Genomic DNA, 20,143 nt, shown 5'->3' with positions numbered 1-20,143 from the left:
CACCATCCATCAGTTGCTTCCAATAGTTAGGGTGTTAGACTAGGATCTGGGAGACCAGGGTCAAATCCCTATCTCAGCCATTAACGTCACTGAATGACCTTGAGCCAATCATTGTTTTCAGTCTAACCTACCTCACAGGGCTATTGCTAGGATGAAATGGGGAAGAGAAGAATGATATATAACGTTGGTCCTTGGAGGAAAGGTGGTATATAAATGTAAAAAAATAAAATAAAATATTAAATATACTTTTGTCCAGGCTTTCCCCGACCCCAAAAATTGGACCCTGTTATGACTGCATTTCTGGGTTGTTGTTTTTAAAAATCTACTTTAAAAAAAAATATTGCTTTTTACATTGACTCTGTTTTTAATGATAATATTTGATTGTTTTTGTCTTGTATTTTTGCATACCCCTATAAACACACACAAACCATTAATTAAACCAAATCGGCAGCAGATAATGTATTGACTGAAGCTAACACTCACCACATCTCCCTTGAGCCTTTGAGGTTCTTCACGGTCCTTCCGTATCAGCTCTGCTGCAGACTTTTCTCTGGGGCTGCTGATTTTTTTCAGGAGATGTTAGTTGAACAGGACAGGTTAGAAACTCAGCATAGAAAGAGAAGAAGGCAGGTGAGCTGATAAAGGAAATGGATTCTTACCAAAACCCAAGTGGCATTTGACGAAACATATGTTCCAAAGCTAGGATTTCTCTTTCTTTAATGCCCACCTGGCTGACTCTATATGCTGGCAAATATTTCATCTAGTGTGCATCTGCCAAATAATTTCTGGCACTTTGGCTTCCATTTATTTGATTTCAGATTTGCTCAAGCTATTACAGAGCTGTAAATAAAATGTTATCTTTCCAATTCTTCTGCACTCCCCCCTCCCCTCCCCCCTTGTGGTATAAAACATGTCTCACTGGGCACTGCTCTCTTATCAAGAATTTCATAAATGTTTTTCTGTCTTCTGGGTCACAAAGCGCTTAACTCTGAAAATCAATGGTAATGTACCTGTTGGGAAAGGACTCTGGAATCCGTCAACTTCTATTTATTTCTGCCTCTTTTTAAAATTCTTCTTAATTATAGATCTGTTGGTATATTTTCATTTATCTTTTTGGTTTAGAACATTTGTACTAGACTCTGTATTCACATCTGAGTAATTCTCTACTCCCTCAATGATGGTCTGAGCAGTGGTGCTGCAATAGCTGAATTGGGGGGGGGGGTGCATATCAGGATTTCTTGGGCCCCAGAGAGTCCCCCACCAGAGGCAAAATAAGGGCAGCACGACTAGTTCGGTAGCACTGGGCAAGGGGCTTTGGGGGTGCTGAAGGGGGCACCACAATGATTAGGATGGAGCAGAGGTGCCAAATTTTGGCATTGCATAGGGTGCCACTGAAATTTGAGACCCTAATGCAGAACTTTCCAAACTTTTCATTTGGTGACACACTTTTTAGACATGCATCATTTTGTGAAACAGCAATTCAGTTTTACTAGCAAACTGAAGGTTAAACTAACCACTTTCCAGCCCTGGGAACAGGGCAGGGAGCGGTCTCACGACACACCTACACACTGCAGCCAACACATAAATGTGTCCTGACACACCATTTGGAAAGCTCTGCCCTAAGGTCTGCCATTTTGAATTATGGTGCTGGAGGAGACTCTTGAGAGTCCCGTGGACTGCAAGAAGATCAAACCTCTCCATTCTTAAGGAAATCAGCCCTGAGTGCTCACTGGAAGGACAGATCCTGAAGCTGAGGCTCCAATACTTTGGCCACCTCATGAGAAGAGAAGACTCCCTGGAAAAGACCCTGATGTTGGGAAAGATGGAGGGCACAAGAAGAAGGGGACAACAGAGGACGAGATGGTTGGATAGTGTTCTTGAAGCTACCAGCATGAGTCTGACCAAACTGCGGGAGGCAGTAGAAGACAGGAGTGCCTGGCGTGCTCTGGTCCATGGGGTCAGGAAGAGTTGGACACGACTAAACGACTAAACAACAACAAGGTCTGCCAATGCCCACACCTAGACATTCCCCAAGTGAGCTGAGGTTTGAAGAAAGACAGCTTACTTTAAATTTATGAGGTGGCCCAGGGTTATTTTGCCTTATTTTATTTAAAAGAAGAAATGAGGAATACTCCCTCTCCCCCCCCCCCCTGACTTCCTAGAAGGACTTCAGCCATTCACTGCAATATGATCTGATTCTGGAGTCATTCTGCACAGCAGCCAAACTTCTATGTGGCTCTCGAGCATTCAACGTCATATTGCATCATGGCATTGACACCCTTATAGGAATAGAGGAACATAAGCATGGCCTCAGTGCAAGAACACCTTGTGCTTTGTCCACAACAACTGGTATTTAGAGGCATGCTGAACCTGAGACTGGAGGTAGAACATGGCCACTGTGGCTAGCATCCTCCATGAATTTTTCTCACCCTCTTTCACAGCTTTCCATGTTGGTGGCCATCACTGTCTATTGTGGGAGCAAATTCCATAGTTTATGTGTTGGTTGAAAGTGGAGGAAGGGAGTAAAATAAATGTCAGTCAAACTGTAAATTTAAGGTAAGCTTCTGGCAGGTATGCAGAGGGGTATGAACATCTCTTTCCATCCTTTCTTTAAAAACAAACAAACATTAAAGTAGGCATCTAAAGGCTATAGGAATGCAGTAGCACTCTAGAAGACCTTGCTTCTCAGACTGAGCTCAGCTGGAACTGGGAAACCCTCTTGTACTTCTTTCTCTCAGGGAAGCAGAGGTGGAGCCAGCTGCTATGGCACCTGGAGCGGCCATGGGCTAGCCGCCAAGTGCACATCCCAGGGGGGTGCACTGGCATTGGCATGCGTCCCAGGGGGTGTGTCGATGAGCATTCGGGGGGATTAAACCAGTATCAGTGTGTCCTGGGGGGTGCACTGGCAGTGGCACAAGTCCCAGGGGAGTGCGTCCGCAGCGGGAAGCATCCCAGAGGTGTGCTGCCCATGGTGATGTCGCCCCCCCCCCAGGGATGGCACCTGGGGCGGGCCACCACTGCGCCCACCTTTATCCACTACTGCAAGGAGCATCAAATTGTCCACCTGGATGGGTCCAGTAGCTGCAGCATGCAGTTTAGCAGCTCACCACATGTGGGATCCACACACAGGCTTTCAATTTAGTCCCCAGCAGCTCTTTACAGCCTCCTAGTGGGAGAAGCTCTGAACCACACAGTGTATTCTGATAAATGTTATTGTTAGACTAGAAAAAGAAGTTGTTGGCATCCATCTACCTCGAGAGACAATGGAGTGCACCTCCTGGGGTGAAGCCAAACTGCTTTTTCAGCAGCACTGGAGTGACCTCTTCAGGGCACAAGCCTGGGCACTGTGCATGGAGGTCCTGGGCTTCCCAAAGAGCAAGATCCAACTCTTGGGCTCGCTGATACGGTCCAAAGGAAAGCAGATGTTTGGCACCAGCTGGGCTGCAGGAGTTGCTGGAAGGAGGCGTACAAGGTGCAATCTAACCATCTTAGGGACTCCACTCTGGATTTGTGTAGGGTTTACTCCTGAGCCTTTTCTTCTCCCAAAGATGTCCCACAAGGCAGCAGCTATGGATTTTTTCTTGGGGGTTTACTTCTGAAGTTTTTCTTATAAATGAATACAGCTGCAAAGTAGTGGAGGTTTAGGATCAGACTTGACCAGGTTGATGGATACCATCTGCCCCTCAAAAAACATGTAAGTGGAACAATATTGTCTTATTACAGTGTTTCTCAAATTTGGGTCTCCAGCTATTGCTGGAGTGCAACTCCCACTGTCCTTGAGCACTGGTCTTTCTAGCTAGGGATGATGGGAATTGTAGTCCAAGAGCACCTGGAGACCCAAGTTTGAGAAACATTGGCTTATTGCATGGGTAGGCAAACTAAGGCCCGGGGGCTGGATCCGGCCCAATCACCTTCTAAATCCGGCCCACAGGCATTCTGGGAATCAGTGTGTTTTTACATGAGTAGAATGTGTCCTTTTATTTAAAATGCATCTCTGGGTTATTTGTGGGGCCTGCCTAGTGTTTTAACATGAGAAGAATGTGTGCTTTTATTTAAAATGCATCTCTGGGTTATTTGTGGGGCATAGGAATTTGTTCATCCCCCCCCCCAAAAAAAATAGTCCGATCCCCCCACAAGGTCTGAGGGACAGTGGACTGGCCCCCTGCTGGAAAAGTTTGCTGACCCCTGGCTTATTCTGTCACCTCATCCCTGTGGGTTTGATAGCTGCAATAGTTGTAGCACTGCAGCGCATCAGGGACCAAGCTAGCTTTCTTTCCTCCTGTAAATTGCCGCAAGAACATTGGAATAACCATGCTGGATTTGACCAAAGACCAATGCAGTCCAGAATCCTGTTTCCCACATTGCCTAACCAGATGACTATGGGAAGCCAGTGAACCCCACCCTACTTGTGTTCCCCAGCAACACATATTCAGAGGCACACATTCTGGAGGCAGCATATAGCCAGCATGAGCAATAATCATTGATAGCCTTGGCCTCCATGAATTTGCTTACTGCCCTTTGAAAGCTGTTGGGGGCTCTCACCATATCCTGAAATTCATTGAACAAAGAGCAGGTTGTCAGGTTCAGACCCACATATACACATTGCTCCATGAAGCAGATTACTAGCCCATTAAGTGTGTTGTGATATTCCAAAGGGCACCTGAAGCAATGCCTTCTTAGGCCACTGATGATTCTTTTATTGCAACCTAGCAAGAAAATGCCTTTGCAAATCACCCTTCTTATGTGCATGCAGGTCAAAATGTCCATATCTAGGCCCTGAGTGGTTTCCTCTGAAGTGAAACGGTCTGCATTCCTTTTGCTTTTTAGCTCTGCATTAAGTGTAATTGGTTCAGAGAAGCTAACGGCACATGCAATGCCATAATTAAAACCAAGGTAGCATCTTTTAAAAATTAATCTAAAATAATTTCTCCCTTATTATGATACACTGATTAAACACAATACAAATCTCATCTAAACTGCCTTTTTATTCCGTAACAGTGCCAGGCTGTAATTGACTTGTGTTTGATCTATGCTCTCTTGAAATTAAAAAGAACAAAGACCATCAGATAAAAAGTAAATAGCACAAAGAAATATGTATTTCCACTGCCTTCTTTGAAATGCAAATGCATTCTAAAAAATTGTTTTATATCCTTGAGCTGCATTTTGATATTCTTGCTGATTGACTGTGGCTGCCTTAAGTGAAAAGTTAATCCACTGAGAAGGACTTTCGTGTTGTTTAATGGGGAAAAAAACACACCTGGCAGTCTCAGTAGGTTACAAACAGGTTAGACCCATTGAGGAGAAAAAGGCTTTGGTTACACACAGTGGGCCAGATCCTGCGAGCTCCAGTGGAAGTGTTGCTCCCTTGCATTTGCAAACTGCTGCTTAAGAAGTGGTAGAGTTTAAAAACCAGCTTCTTGAAGAAAAGAAGGCTATTGTTCAGTAGAATTAAATGTAAGAACATTATTATCTTTCCTTTTTTTCCTGAGAATCCTTTACACATTTTCCTAGGTTAGGATAAGAGATAATTACTTGCTGTGGTGTTAGCCCATCACTTGCAGTGATAGCCAGACTAGTTTGCCTAGGTTGCTGGTTGCTTCTGGTGATATCATGTGAAGGCAGAGTTCGCATGCTAGCTTACATTTGAGGTTGCAGATAGTGCTGGGAGTGGGGGGGGGGGGCAGTGGCCAGATGGCAGGAATGGGACCACAAATTTATTTATGTATTATATTTGGATACCGCCCAATGCCGGTAGGTCTCAGGGTGGTTCACAACATGAAGTTACAGAACAAAATACACACACAAAAAAAGGAAAGGAAAAAAGTTAACAATACTACTGTACACAAACTAATAAAAAATAGGCTCTGGCACAAAAGTCCCTAAACAATTGCCCAGCTCACAATTAGAAATACAAGAATTCAAATTAACATATAAGAAATGCAAATACAAAAATCCAAATTAACATATAACATTTAAAAACTATTTTAAACAACCCAACCCCCTAAATAAAGCAACACCCACCCTCATTTAAATGTTGAAATTCTCATCCCCGGCATTGTTGTCATGCACTGGGCTCTTTCTTTTATTAAAAAAATTGTTGATTTGCATGTGGTTATTAATGATTGTTATGGGCTGTTTTTTATTATTTTTGGTAGGGTGGGGTGATTTTAATGGTATATAGTGTTCTCTTTATTTGCTAGTATTCAAAGTATTGCAAAATCACAAGTTTGCGTAAGAATTTATGCTTGTGCAGCATAAATTTCACACCCTACCTAATTCTAAATCTACTCTGGGGGTTCCTCCAACCCTCTGGAGCAGATTTGGGAGGGCACAGGGTGTGCAAAGACAGGGGAGAGGGGAGAAAGTTTTGTTGTACAAGCATAAATCCTTGAGCCAATGGAACAATCACATTGGATACCTCCCATTGTTTTAAATCTTGTACATTTTTATGGTCTTGTAAGTTTTCCTGAGTCTTTTGAGAAAGACATCCAAGAAATTTTTATAATGATGGTAACAATAATAATGTCAGCCATCATCCCTGTCTGATTAATCAACTGAGATGTCCTTAGCCCAACCAGACAGACATATCTACGCATTCAAATTCCATATTTGTTTCTTTCTCCGTTAAGCTGTACCCACAGTTTGGTTTAATTATCTGATTTTCTTTTCTTTTCCTGTCCTGGGGAGTTGAAATCTCTCTGGCATTGCTTCTTCACCCTTGAAGGATTTGTCCGCTTTCTGGCTATCCAACCGTCAACTGGAACACTAACCTTTTAACTGCAGAGCAGTGTCCTTTATATAGAGTCACCCGGGGAACTTCCCCATGGATGTAGAAGAATTAGTCATTATACCATGAATGTCATCTCTATCTAAAATGGAAAACTGAAATATAGGTCACAGCAGCAGTGCCATAGCAAGTTGATTTACTACTTCTACTACACACACACAGAGAAACATTTTCCACACTCAGTGTGAACTTTTGCATTCTAACACCCCCCCCCCCAAATACTTTAATCGAAATTAGCAGTGGCATAGCAGAGGAGGAACCCAGGAGATCACTGGTTCAGAGCAGGAGTGATGACATCATCTGCCAGGTCCCCCTTGCTCTGGGAAGTGAATGAAGTAATAATGAAGCTTTCAAGTTTGTATGTGACAGACTGGCAAGTAAAAAAAATGAGTGCCATACATATGGACTTTCAGACATTATTTAACTCCAGCTTCCATCAACCTCGTGCAACAAAATCAACAGTCATGGATGATAGGAGCTGTGGTCCAACGGAATCTGAAGGGCCACAGTCTGGGATACTATAACAAATATGCTTAAGTCTAATTAATGCATGAAGGGATTAAGACCATAGAGTAAACTGTACTGCCAGGCTTAGCTCACCTTGGGAGGGACTAGGTAATCAAACTTTTGTTCCTCCCAGTTGACCTGATAAATTGACACGGGTAAAGGGTGGTCACTCCAGCTTAGTTGCATGGCTCCCACAAGTAACCCTTGAGTTCCTATAATATAAGAAATTTCACCGCTTTGGAACTAAAATTAAGTTTTACTGCGCATACAACCTTTCTGAACCTGACATGGTTTCAACTTCATACCAGCTATCAGACTAGTCAGCGCCCCCTTTTTATTTATTGTGTGTACATTGAATTAAAAGCTAAATGTATTTCATCAACTGAAAATCTTCCATAAAATGTCAGTACGGTTTGTAAATTGAACTTAGGCAGTCAGAAGTGAGTTCAATGGAGCTTATACCCAAGTAATGATTCATGGTTCTAATAAACTGGGTATTGCATGAAGTTTGGTGGATTTTATGTATATATATTTATGTGTAAATATAATAGATTGACACATCTACATTAATTTTTAACTCTTCTTGGCAAAACAGCTATGGATTCTTCTCAGGGGCAAGTCGCTGAAAGCTGTCATGGTGAGCCTTCTGCACTGCAGAACATACAACTACACTGCTGAAATCATATGCCCATCTGTAATTTTTGCATTTTTAATGAGTAATTCCAATTGCTGTATTCCTCCTCAATAATATTTGACCTTCCTGTCCTCTGCAGGCTTAGATCTGGAAAATTGAATTATTTGGTAGGGAAAAACTGTTTAATTATCCCCAATAGTTCTCTGCAACCAACAGCAAAGCATTTAAAAGGTATAGCTTTATCAGAAAGGATAGGAGTACGTCTGCTTCTTTTGCTGCTTCATGTGTGGGTTTTCTTCTTCTTTTTAAACTGAGAGAAATAGAATATCAGGATGGTCTCTGGTGGCCTCAAAATCTATAAATGGATGATCATTGGGTTTCCTGGGAAACGGCGGAATTATGAAACATGCTGTAGCTGGAAATAGAATTTTGACAAAATATTCAGCTGCAGAAATGGATATGCCAATGATGAGTTTTCAAGGAAGTATGATTATTCATCAGCTATTTTCCTCAGTATTTGAAATGTATGTCCTGAAGCCAGCACAGGCTACCTTTCTTCCTACTCTCCCAAGGATAAAAATGAAGCTACCAAAATAATATAATGCACAGTAGTTTCCTTTGGCCTTACGTTATTGAGTAGTCATTGTGAATGCAATAAAAGTACATCAGTGCTTGTTTATTTTTATTTGACACATTAAGTTATCATTGCGAATTTTATGGTGGAGAATTTTCAAAGCTGTCAAGGATAGGTGGTGGACAACTTACTGGCTTGATTGCTAAAAAAAGAAAGAATAAGACATTTTTCAGCCTTCTGGAGTTACTTGTGGAAGTCAAGTGCAGTCTTACACTTTTGCTAGGCCTGCTGGACCTAGTGGTTAGAGCTAGGCTCCTCCCCCCACCTGCTTTCCCTGCTGTGGGTGCACAGCAATATGTGTAAAGGATTAAAACTTTCTGCCATAATGGTCAGAGCAAAATCACTTTGGGCAAGCCTTTACTCTCTGACTGTTGATGTTGGGCTTTGTTAGTTTGAAAATTACTTTTATTTAATTTCATAAAGGGTACAAGGGGTACAAAGAACACAAGTACGAGTAAAATTTCTAGCAAACTATAACCCATAAACAAAATCTCTGCTTGTAAAGCAAAGTGGCAGGCAGCACTTGGGGACATCAGTGTGTACTCGTTGTACAGGACAATAAGTGAGCAGGAAGATGACACTCACAAAACACAAGTCTCCAATTATTAAAAATTAATGATGGTCATCTGGTGCAGCCATCCTGATTAGGGAAAATCAAGATCATCAGATGTCTGCAGACTTATGTAACAAGGACACCCTGTTCACCTAGAGTGTTCTGCCTTGCACTTGATGGGTTGATCAAAAGAGGTTTAGTGGGGTAAAATATGGAACCTGATGCTGTAAAAATTAATTCAACAGAACAGACTCTGCAATGGTAGTAAGCACTTTGTAGTCACCCCAGCTGCCCACACCTCCTGAGTTGAAAACTCTATGGGGAGCATTAACTCATCATGCCTTCCTTTGGGCTTTCAATGAAGGATGCGAAGGTTGCAGAGTGCAGATTATTGGTTAAATGATTTGTTGAATGAAAGGATATTCATAAATATCCCTCACCACCTCAAGAGTAAGGCAAGTGTGACAAAGACCATCCATGAGAATTTCACCAAATTTTTCTTTCCCCACTGAATTTTTCTTTCTAAATGCAATTTCTTTTTCTCATTAATTGATGGGAAATATTGCCAGCACACCACTACAGCAAATATCATAAAGAAAGTTAGAAACTAAAGTACAGCATTTCCCTTGCTATATAAAAAGAAATGAATGTGGACAGTTACCCACCTCTAATAGCACTATGGTCAAATAAGATGAGCATAGCAAGAGGATTTGTATTGCACAAACAGAAAACCCACACTTGATTGCATTTTATTATGGGTATTTTAACATGAGTGAGCAGGAAAATAAAATGCCTATGAGTGTAAGCTCATACCAAATAATTATACATAAATATACCGATTATACATTAAAGGCACACAGGTTAGAATATGTGCCAAGGGCAGGTAGCTTAATTCATAACTTCTTTTACAAGAAGGGACATAACTAGACCGCAAGATAGCTCAGTTGGTTGGAGGGTGCTACTGATAATGCCAAGGTTGCAGGTTTGATCCATGTATGGGGTAGCTGCATATTACTTTATTGCAGGGAGTTGGACTAGATGATCCCCAGGGTTCCTTCCAACTCTAAAAAAAATTATTCTATAATTCTAGACAACTCTGTTCCTGCAGTTGTACCACACAAGTTCAAAAGGAACATCATAGCATTAGGAATTCCATATCCTTTGCCACTGCACCTCATGCCTTGGTGACCTCTAGATTAGACTACAAGGTTCTGCATGTGAGCTGCCCTTGAAAACTGTTCAGAAACTGCAACTGAGATAGAATGCAATTGGTCATCCATGGACAACAGCACTTCAAATTTCAGGCACAAACACAGTTATTTTCCATTGGGGGGAAACGCCTGCACAAAGAAAGCTAGATGCGAAAGCTTCCAGCTACTCCCCATCTCTGACATGTTTTTGTTTTCATTTGCATGGTTTTTATTAAATATATAGGGAGCATTGCATTGTAAGAAATCTCCATGTGTATGGTATAATCCAAGTGCAGGCTTATGTTCATTCCAGAACCAGGCCTTAGATCCTCAGTATTAAGATGCCAATCTTTTGAAGCCTTCATTTCATTTCAAGTTGTTTTAAATGTCTTGTCTTACTTAAGTCAGCGATGTACATTCACAGCTGTAGTAGTTTCAGATTCCCCCTGGGTTCTAATGACATGGCCTTGCCTATCACATTCAACTTGCAATTTAGTGGGATATTGAAATCATATTTCAAAACCTATGATTTTCAGTAAGTGTCTGAAATTCGTGCGCTGTTGGTTAAAATAGATGCTATTGTTGCTGCTTTAAAGTAGGTGAGATGGCTGCTGGAATGCAGAGAATAAAATGGGTGGAATATTTTCCCCAAAATGCAATGTGATGGAAACAAAGGAGACAATTTGAATGTCAGTAGCCTTTGGGTATGGATGTCAGAGAATTTCAGCCAAAATGGGAATGAAAATGGATGCTGTTCACTTATTCCCCACCTTCCACCCCCTTCTACAATGGAACTCAAACCAGTGAATACAGGCAGTCATTTTCAGTCTGCAAACAAAGCGTAGTATATTATATTGCCTCCATATGCATTGCATTTCCTTTGCATTGATATCAATAGGGTGGTTAACATACTGATGTTTTAATTTACATAATCAGTTATGTAAACTAAATAAGTTATGTAATTTTGCCATAGTGTGCAGCAGGAAGAATAACATTCTTGCAGAAGATGACTTGCAGTCGAATGAGCACAGGTCTGCATTTGACAAATGCTGGGTTGAATGCAAAAACTGCCTTTTTTTACATCCCAGTCCGTGGGAAGGTCCCATGGACTTCCTTAGGCCTTACATTCCATGAAGCAATATGGTAGGCATGAGGGAGGGAGGAGGTCTAAAACTCTCTCCTCTTCCCACTCCTCGCTTGCCACCAAAGTACTGTCACTGTACATAAGAGCCATAATCTCCAGATTCCATGTATTAATTGTCTTAAAGAAGCAAGGCCAGGTCAGTTTTGCCTCTTTTATTTAGCTTTCCTACCCGATGCCTGCCTCTCTTTCGAGCCTGATGCCCTGCCTCCTGGCAGCCCTGGATTGCTCTGGTCCATTCAACCTGATGTGCTGAATGGCTGTCTTACACTGACTTGGCCAATGCCAAAACTGACTTGGCCAATGCCCAAATCCCTTTAAACAGGCCTGATTTGGCTCAGCCCTAGGTCAAATCTTATGCACACCCCTGGCTTCTATGCAAACTCACACACAGGCAAACAAGAGGCATTATAAGTGTTCAAGGGGTGAGAAGCCCATCCAGTGAGGTGAGTGGCTTAGGGAAAATTCCAGGGGCCAAATAGAGAGGCACGGAGAGCAACATTTGATCCCCAGGACCCAAGATTCTCCACCTCTGCTGCATGTGAAAGTTACCAGTAGTTTGGCTTGTCTCTCTATCCCATGCATAACCCTGACAACACAAGGGGATACTTCAGGATTTTTATGAAGTCTTTAATAGCCCGTGTTCTAAACATCTGAGTCTATCAAATGTTATTTTCATGTTATTGAACCACCAGTGAATTTACACTGTCCCACCTACCTGTTCTTTGTCTTTCAATCAGGATCGCCACTTCAACATACAAAAGAATGTTGAATTATTGTGTAATTGCTAGAGACCTTTTCTAAGCTTCCGAAATGCCCTTGCTAGATTTATTTTTAGGCCTATTTACACATTTCCTCCTTTTTTGTCTCTTTGTCTGCTTTCCAACCAGCATGATATTCTTTTGTCCTAGTGAGCACACAACCCTAAAGCAGATCGTGTTTTGACTCTGGAGCAGCCGGGAACAGTCCCTACTGTTTAAAAAATTGCAATCTTTAAAATGCACACTTGAAAAACAAACAGCAGCACCCAGAGTTTGCAATTACCCCCAGAGGCCTTTCTGATGGAGTCTTCATGCTATCTAGCATGCTTTCATCCATGAGTTAACAGGAATTTTGATCCTTTTCATCATATTTTAACTCATGCTATGCCAAAGCCTGTCCTTCAATTTCCCCCCCAGAAGTTTTCTTCCCTAGTTAAAAGGAAAGACTTCAATTTTCCTGCCACATTCCTTTCAAGGCTCTTCAGAACGTTCTTGCTTGAATGGGGAGTGGAAATACGTGTATGCTTGTTTGTTGTTGGTAGAGCTGTCCAACCTTATTATGACTGAAACATAGCATATAGAGAGAGGTATGAGTTAATAAGTCATTGCTCCACCCACTTTTGCATCTGGCCCTACCCACTTTGTCTTTGCTCACCCCATCCATAGTTAACATACATATGGTTCTAAGAAGGTGCCTATGGGAGAACGTGGCCTTCAGGCTGCAAACAGCTCCCTATTCCTGATTACAGAATTCATCAGGACTTACTTCTGAGTAGACATGGTTAGGATTGTGCTGTTAGTAAGTTGGGACAATGCTTATGCAAACCGTAGGAAACACAATCCAAATCTAATGATACCCCAGATGGAGGAATGATTCGAAGACAATCCACAGAGTTATATTTTATCTCTTTTCATTCCAACGCACATTTCAGATTCAAGCCACATAGCTCAGCTTCTTCAGATGAAACCCTTGTTTTGAGCTCAGCGCTGACTGCCGTATTTAATCTAAGCTATTTCCAATGCAAATTTTGTTGTCTGCGTCATGCTAGCAAAGCACAAGACTGTAAGCAGCCGATGACCTCCATGTGCCTATTCTATTTTCTTCCATTTGAATTGTCTGAGATGTCAAATAAAGCTACTTGTTTTCTGATGGCAATGGAGGATTTACTGCTCTGATTTAACAAAAGTCACTCATAATGCCGTCTGATGCTTCCTTGCATCTTCAGCTTTGAATATTTTAACCCCATGCCTGCTGAAACAAGTAGGTTTCTAATGGTGCCTAAACACCCTTAAAAGAGGGAAATGAGCTGAGGTCCTTAGGCAGGAAGATTCCGCATATTCAACATTGCTGGCATCTGTCTATCTTGGGAGACAATGGAGGAATACACCATGGGGGGGGGGTGAAGTCAAAACATTGGAGAGTTACAGTGCCTGCTGTGGCTGTGGAGACCAAGATGAGAGATATATGTTTTACTGCAGGTGGGGCAGATGAAGGCATCCGGTTTCACTGTTACAGATACACCACAGCATTTCTAATTAAGTCACTGCTGTGGATACACAACCAGACTTCCACCAGGCATTGTAGTCATTTGCAAGGGATTCTCACACTGTTAATGTTGCCGGCCTTCATGTCACGTTTGCAGCCATCTTTGTAACATGGAGTTGATCTGCCAACAGGCCTGGTGCCTGAAGCAAGCTCCCTGCAAAACATATACTTGGGGATCCTTCCATTTTCCATGCTGTGGACATGACCAAGCCAGTGTAGATGTTACTGAGACAGAAGTGTGAACATACTGGGAATGTGGGAGCACATCTTTGTTTGAGACTCTGTCCTGCTATGCTGGTCTTCCAGGGAAGGCACATGGTGGACTGACAATCTGCTGCAATAATCATAATCATAATCATAATCATATTTTTTTGTACCCCAGTCATCTGACTGGCTTGCCTCAGCCTCTCTGGGCAGCTTCCAACAGAATATACAACAAAACATAACACAATAAAAGCGTCCCAATACAGGGCTGCCTTCAGATGTCTATGGAAGGTTGTATAATTATTTATCTCTTTGACACCTGACATGAGGGTGTTCTACAGGGCAGGCACCACTACTGAGAAGGTCCTCAGTGTCCAGGCGGAATGGCGAGGCTAGCATGCTCAGCATGCAAACCTGGTAGACCTTGATCTTGGTATTGGTCATTTGCACCACATTCTTGCACACCCTTTTGGAGAGGTGACCCATTGCTGTAGGTGCCTTAGCAATAAACTTCTCCACCTCAGCATCAATGGAAAGGTTGTGGGATATGGTGGAGGCCAGGCAGACAAAATCATCTACCACCTCAATCAAGTGATCACCAATGCTGATGTGTGGAGTGCCAGTAACATCCTGAACCAGGGTGTTGTTCTTTGTCAGGCTGATGGTGAGACTGAACTCCATGCAGGCTTTGGCAAAATGGTTGACGAGTCTTCCTCAGAGTGTGTTGTTAAGGCTTTGTCATATGCAAACAACATCTCCTGGATAAGAACTTGCTGCGCTTTTGTCTTCGTGTGGAGACGTGCCAGGTTGGACAGACCCATGTTGCTCCTCAAATGAAAGTACACACCATCTTCATATGCTGAAAGCATATGAGAGCACCAGGGAGAATAATATGCCAAAGACAGTTGGGAAGAGAACGCAGCCCTGTTTCACACCTCTCTTTATAGGCAAAGTGTAATGGGAAAAGGGGACTGCTCGTGCGTAAGCGTTTAAGCCCTCTTAGCTTTGCCATCAGTTCCTAAACTCTCTCAGTCCGCGGAGCCATGGGTGCCTGGCTACCTCAATCGCTGGGAGAATCCGTCAGTGGGCGCTTCCGGAATTTACGCCAACATAAGAGTTCCTTGACGGAAACTCTCCTTCTGGATTCTCTGCGTGACAGTTTCCTGCGCGGAGTGGGCATCCCTAGCGGAGGTCCTGAGCCCTCCCCGCTGTTCTCACTGGAAACATCTTGGAGCCATTCCTCCGATTGAGTTTCTGCAGGAACTCTCCCTCTCCCCCTACAGGTTCCTTCCTCCGCATCCGAAGGTCTCCTAGCCTCCTTGAGCCCTTCCACCACCTGACTCTCCGATGGCAGTTCCCTGACACAAGGCATCCAAGGATGAACCATTATACTGGATGGTGCTGCACATGTTCTCATAGAAGGACATGATCAATATGTGGAGCTTAGGTGGGCATCCTAGCTTGTTAAGCAGCGTGAAGAGTCCTTTTTGGCTGATGAGGTATAAGGCCTTCATCAGGTCTATGAAGGTGATGCAGCTGGCACAGTGAGAAAAATCATACTGACTCTTGACCTTTGAGCACTAATGCCACATTGTGATAAACCCTGTTAGTGAGTGACTGTAATCTGTTGAGGACTACATGGGCGAAGGCTTTCCCCACAGTACTGAAAAGGGAGATTCCACAGAAGTTGTTACAGTCACAGTGGTCACATTTGTTCTTATAGAGGGTCACAATCCTGGGATCACACATGTCTGCACGGATTCTTTTTCCCAAGCCTGCAAGAGAAGGCTGTGGAGGTGTGTCATGAGGGAAGAACTAAGACTGGCTTTCAGCACTATTGTGAAAGAGGAAAGCAGTTATTTTTATATACCATAGTCTTTGAGCAGCAGCAAAGAAATTTTATTTCAAAATAAAATAAAACAGCTGTTGAAGAGACCACTGGCCTAAAGCTATCTCCACAACAGTTGATATTTCTATTAAAATATACAAAGAGATGTATTAAGCCATTATTGAGAACTTCTCTTGTATAGAATAATGGCTGCTAGGATCAGGAATGCTAAACACTGGAGAATGCTTTTGGTGCCATCAATACCAGAGTGAGAAAAAAAATTACATTATGCAATTGTGTCGATATTGTCAAGTTATATAAGTGTAAGATTAGGAAGACATAGATGAAATCAGTTTCTTTTTCTTCAAAATAGGACACTATCAGAAAAACAAGGCCAATTCATATACAAATATGAACTCTTTTGTTTCTTTTGTTGCAATATATGTAGATCAGGAATGGGGAAACTTCAGGCTTGCAGGATCCAATTTGTGATTTACTTGCATCTGATAATTCACCAACTGGTACCTGGTGGAAAATAACAGTTCATGGGTGGCCCTCTGAGAACATAGTCCAGGAATCTGTGATTTGTACTAGAACCAAGCTTACAAGCTCTTTTGCACAGTTGCTGGAAACCAGAGGGGGAGAGAGTGCTCTTGCTCTCAGGTCCTGCTTGTGGGTTTCCTACAGACATCTGGTTGTCCACTGTGAGAACAGGATGCTAGATAAGAAGGGTCATTGGCCTGATCCAGCAGGCTCTTCTTACATTCAGTCTACAAATAGAACATTATAACGCTTACATTTTATGGAGGATAAGGCTATCAGTTGTTACTGGCCACAGTATCTGTTTTACCTCACAGTATGCCTTTGAATACCAGCTGTTGGGACTCAAATTGAGAAGAGTGTTGTTGCACGCATGTCTTGCTTGTGGGTTTCCCAGAAACATTTGACTGGCTACAATGAGGATAGGACTAAATGAGTCTTTAGACTAATCTGGGAGGGCTTTTGTTATGTCCTTGTGCAATATATTTCCAATACATGTTTAAAAAAATGTTTAAAAGCATAACTATTCTAGCCTGTCTGGGCATTGTCTATCCTTTTGTCATATCTATCTCCTGAGTACAATTCCCAGTGGAGAACTATTCAATATGCTGTACTTGCTGAAACTCTGAGGGGAGAAAAAAATATCTTCACATTTTCTTTACAGCCCCACAGGCCAAGCCAATTACAATGTTGTTAACTGACACCAGGAGTCTATCCATAAAGGATGTTATGCTTGTGAACCTGTCTCTCATAAGAAGAGCTTTGCTAGATCAGATGAAAATATTTCAAATCTAACATCTTGCATGGTGGCCAGACAGATGTCACTCTATTTTTATTCTTTTAAAACATTTATATCCTACCTTTTCTCAAAGGTGGTATACGTGCATCTTCCACTTCCCATTTATCCTTACAAGAAACTTGTGAGGTAGGTAAAACTAAGAGACAATGACTGGCCCAAGGTGACCCAGCTTCATGGCTAAGTGGGGATTTGAACCCTCGTCTCCTGGGTTTTAGATGTGGACTCCAAGCACTGCATCACACAGGTTGTAAGGGAAGCCCACAGGCGGGGGATGGATACTCTACCCCCTTCCTGCTAACAGCTGGGGCTGATGAGAGCTGCAGCCCACATCTGGAGGGCACCAGGTTGACACAGGCCAATGCGAGGTAGAAACCCAAATCCACTTGCTGTCACTGAGATCAACTGCAAAGCAGAAGTTCTAAACCACACATGATGATTGGATTGTATATCTCAGGACTGCTCTCTTTGGTGGATTGAGAGTCTATCCTGAGAGCTGCCTCTGACCATTTCTGACATCTTGTTTCGAACACATTCCTTGACAGCACGAAAATTGCTCTGCCAGTGGCAGCAAAATGCCTCACTCAATTTCCTGTCACAAGAGAGTGTCCCTTGTGCTTCTCAAGATGTCAGTAAGTAACCAAAGACTTAGCTTCCAAGAGGGCTTGTTGTTTCCCTTGTTGTGTAACAATCAGGGTGTGAGATAAAGTAGCCATACCAGATTGACAGGAAATCCCTGTTGTGTTACTGGTCTAAAGGGATTTATGGAAGAAGTGAGGGGAGAGCAAATTCAGAAGGCAGTCAGTAAACAACAACAACAACATCAACAACACCAGGAGTTGGGAACCTGTTTCCTTCAGATGACAATGGAAACAATTTATTATATATATATATATATATATATATATGTCAGGGGTTCAGAAGGAGAGACACAGGAGGGGGAGCAAATGGAGAGTGAGGAGGAGGAGTACGAGGGGGGCGCAGGCAGTGACAGTGGCCAGAGTTATTCCACAAGCCTCTCTAGCGAATCGGAGGACTCACAGAAGGGAGCGCCGGTGGCCAGAGCAAGGGAGATTCCAAGGGAGAAACCTCAAGAGGGAGGGGCCAGCGGGGAGTCTCTGAACAGCAGCTGGAGATCAGGGCCAGCGTCTCCACCAGAGCGCAGTGGGGAGGGGGAGTCCCAGGAGTCGGGACCAGTGTCCTCACCACCAGAGGGAGGAGAGGAGTCAGGTTTGGCAACACCCACATCAGGAAGCGGGGAAACGGTCAGAAGGAAAGTCACCGGCTGGGCGCGCGCGCCAAGTTCAAATGTACAGGAGCGCGGCACAGCGGGGAGCCCGGGAAGGGAGCCAGGTCCTAAAGCCCGCCGGAGGGAGGGGCAAGACTCAGGAGGCTCCGCGTCAGAGGAGTCCAGGAAGGAGGGAACCCCAGAGGGCAGAAGGACCCAACGCAGGAAAGAGCAGCGCAAGAGGTGGAGCCAGGCTAGAATCTTAAACTGGTGTGGGTGGAGCAGTGAGTCAGAGGGGACTTAGCCGGTCTAGCGTTAAGACGTGGGCCTGCGCGCCCAGAGCTTGGAAATGGAAACTAAACTTCAATAAAGACTTTTGTATATAATATCCACTGGGCGTTGGTCCTCTGTGAGCTGGGACCTAGCGGCAGTCCTGACAATATATATATATATATATATATATATATATATATTTGCTTTCGTAGATTTTCACGGGTACAGGAATGCAGGTTTTGGTGTCCTCGGGTGTCTTCCCGTGTAAAAGTTGGGGTGTCTAGGCGACGTTTCGACGAGGTCTCACTCGTCATCTTCAGGCTGGTGCTTTCGGCTTCTTGTTACTGGAACAGAGCGGGATCTCAATGTTTGAGTTCCTATAAATACTGTAGAGGGGGTGTGGTGTCTAGCCTCCAATGTTCTGGGCAGAGAGGAAGTTCCCAGGCTAGTGTGCCTTTTCTTAGTTCAGTTCGTTTCAGGATCCTTTCGGTGGCTGGGGTTTTAGAATGGAATTTAAGTTGGAAGCATGTGGGAATTAATTTGTTGTCTCGGCAGTTGCGTAGGAACAAGAGATCACATAAGATGGTGGCTCTTCGGACTTCTAGTTTCTCGTAGGTTCTTGTCAGCTGGAAGGTTTCCTCCCCGTAGAGGTAAGATATTTGCTTTCGTAGATTTTCACGGGTACAGGAATGCAGGTTTTGGTGTCCTCGGGTGTCTTCCCGTGTAAAAGTTGGGGTGTCTAGGCGACGTTTCGACGAGGTCTCACTCGTCATCTTCAGGCTGGTGCTTTCGGCTTCTTGTTACTGGAACAGAGCGGGATCTCAATGTTTGAGTTCCTATAAATACTGTAGAGGGGGTGTGGTGTCTAGCCTCCAATGTTCTGGGCAGAGAGGAAGTTCCCAGGCTAGTGTGCCTTTTCTTAGTTCAGTTCGTTTCAGGATCCTTTCGGTGGCTGGGGTTTTAGAATGGAATTTAAGTTGGAAGCATGTGGGAATTAATTTGTTGTCTCGGCAGTTGCGTAGGAACAAGAGATCACATAAGATGGTGGCTCTTCGGACTTCTAGTTTCTCGTAGGTTCTTGTCAGCTGGAAGGTTTCCTCCCCGTAGAGGTAAGATATTTGCTTTCGTAGATTTTCACGGGTACAGGAATGCAGGTTTTGGTGTCCTCGGGTGTCTTCCCGTGTAAAAGTTGGGGTGTCTAGGCGACGTTTCGACGAGGTCTCACTCGTCATCTTCAGGCTGGTGCTTTCGGCTTCTTGTTACTGGAACAGAGCGGGATCTCAATGTTTGAGTTCCTATAAATACTGTAGGGGGGGTGTGGTGTCTAGCCTCCAATGTTCTGGGCAGAGAGGAAGTTCCCAGGCTAGTGTGCCTTTTCTTAGTTCAGTTCGTTTCAGGATCCTTTCGGTGGCTGGGGTTTTAGAATGGAATTTAAGTTGGAAGCATGTGGGAATTAATTTGTTGTCTCGGCAGTTGCGTAGGAACAAGAGATCACATAAGATGGTGGCTCTTCGGACTTCT

Source organism: Podarcis gaigeae (genome assembly GCF_964106915.1).
Source record: "Podarcis gaigeae genome assembly, chromosome: Z".
NCBI lineage: Eukaryota > Metazoa > Chordata > Lepidosauria > Squamata > Lacertidae > Podarcis > Podarcis gaigeae.
Note: the sequence above shows the minus strand (reverse complement) of the source record.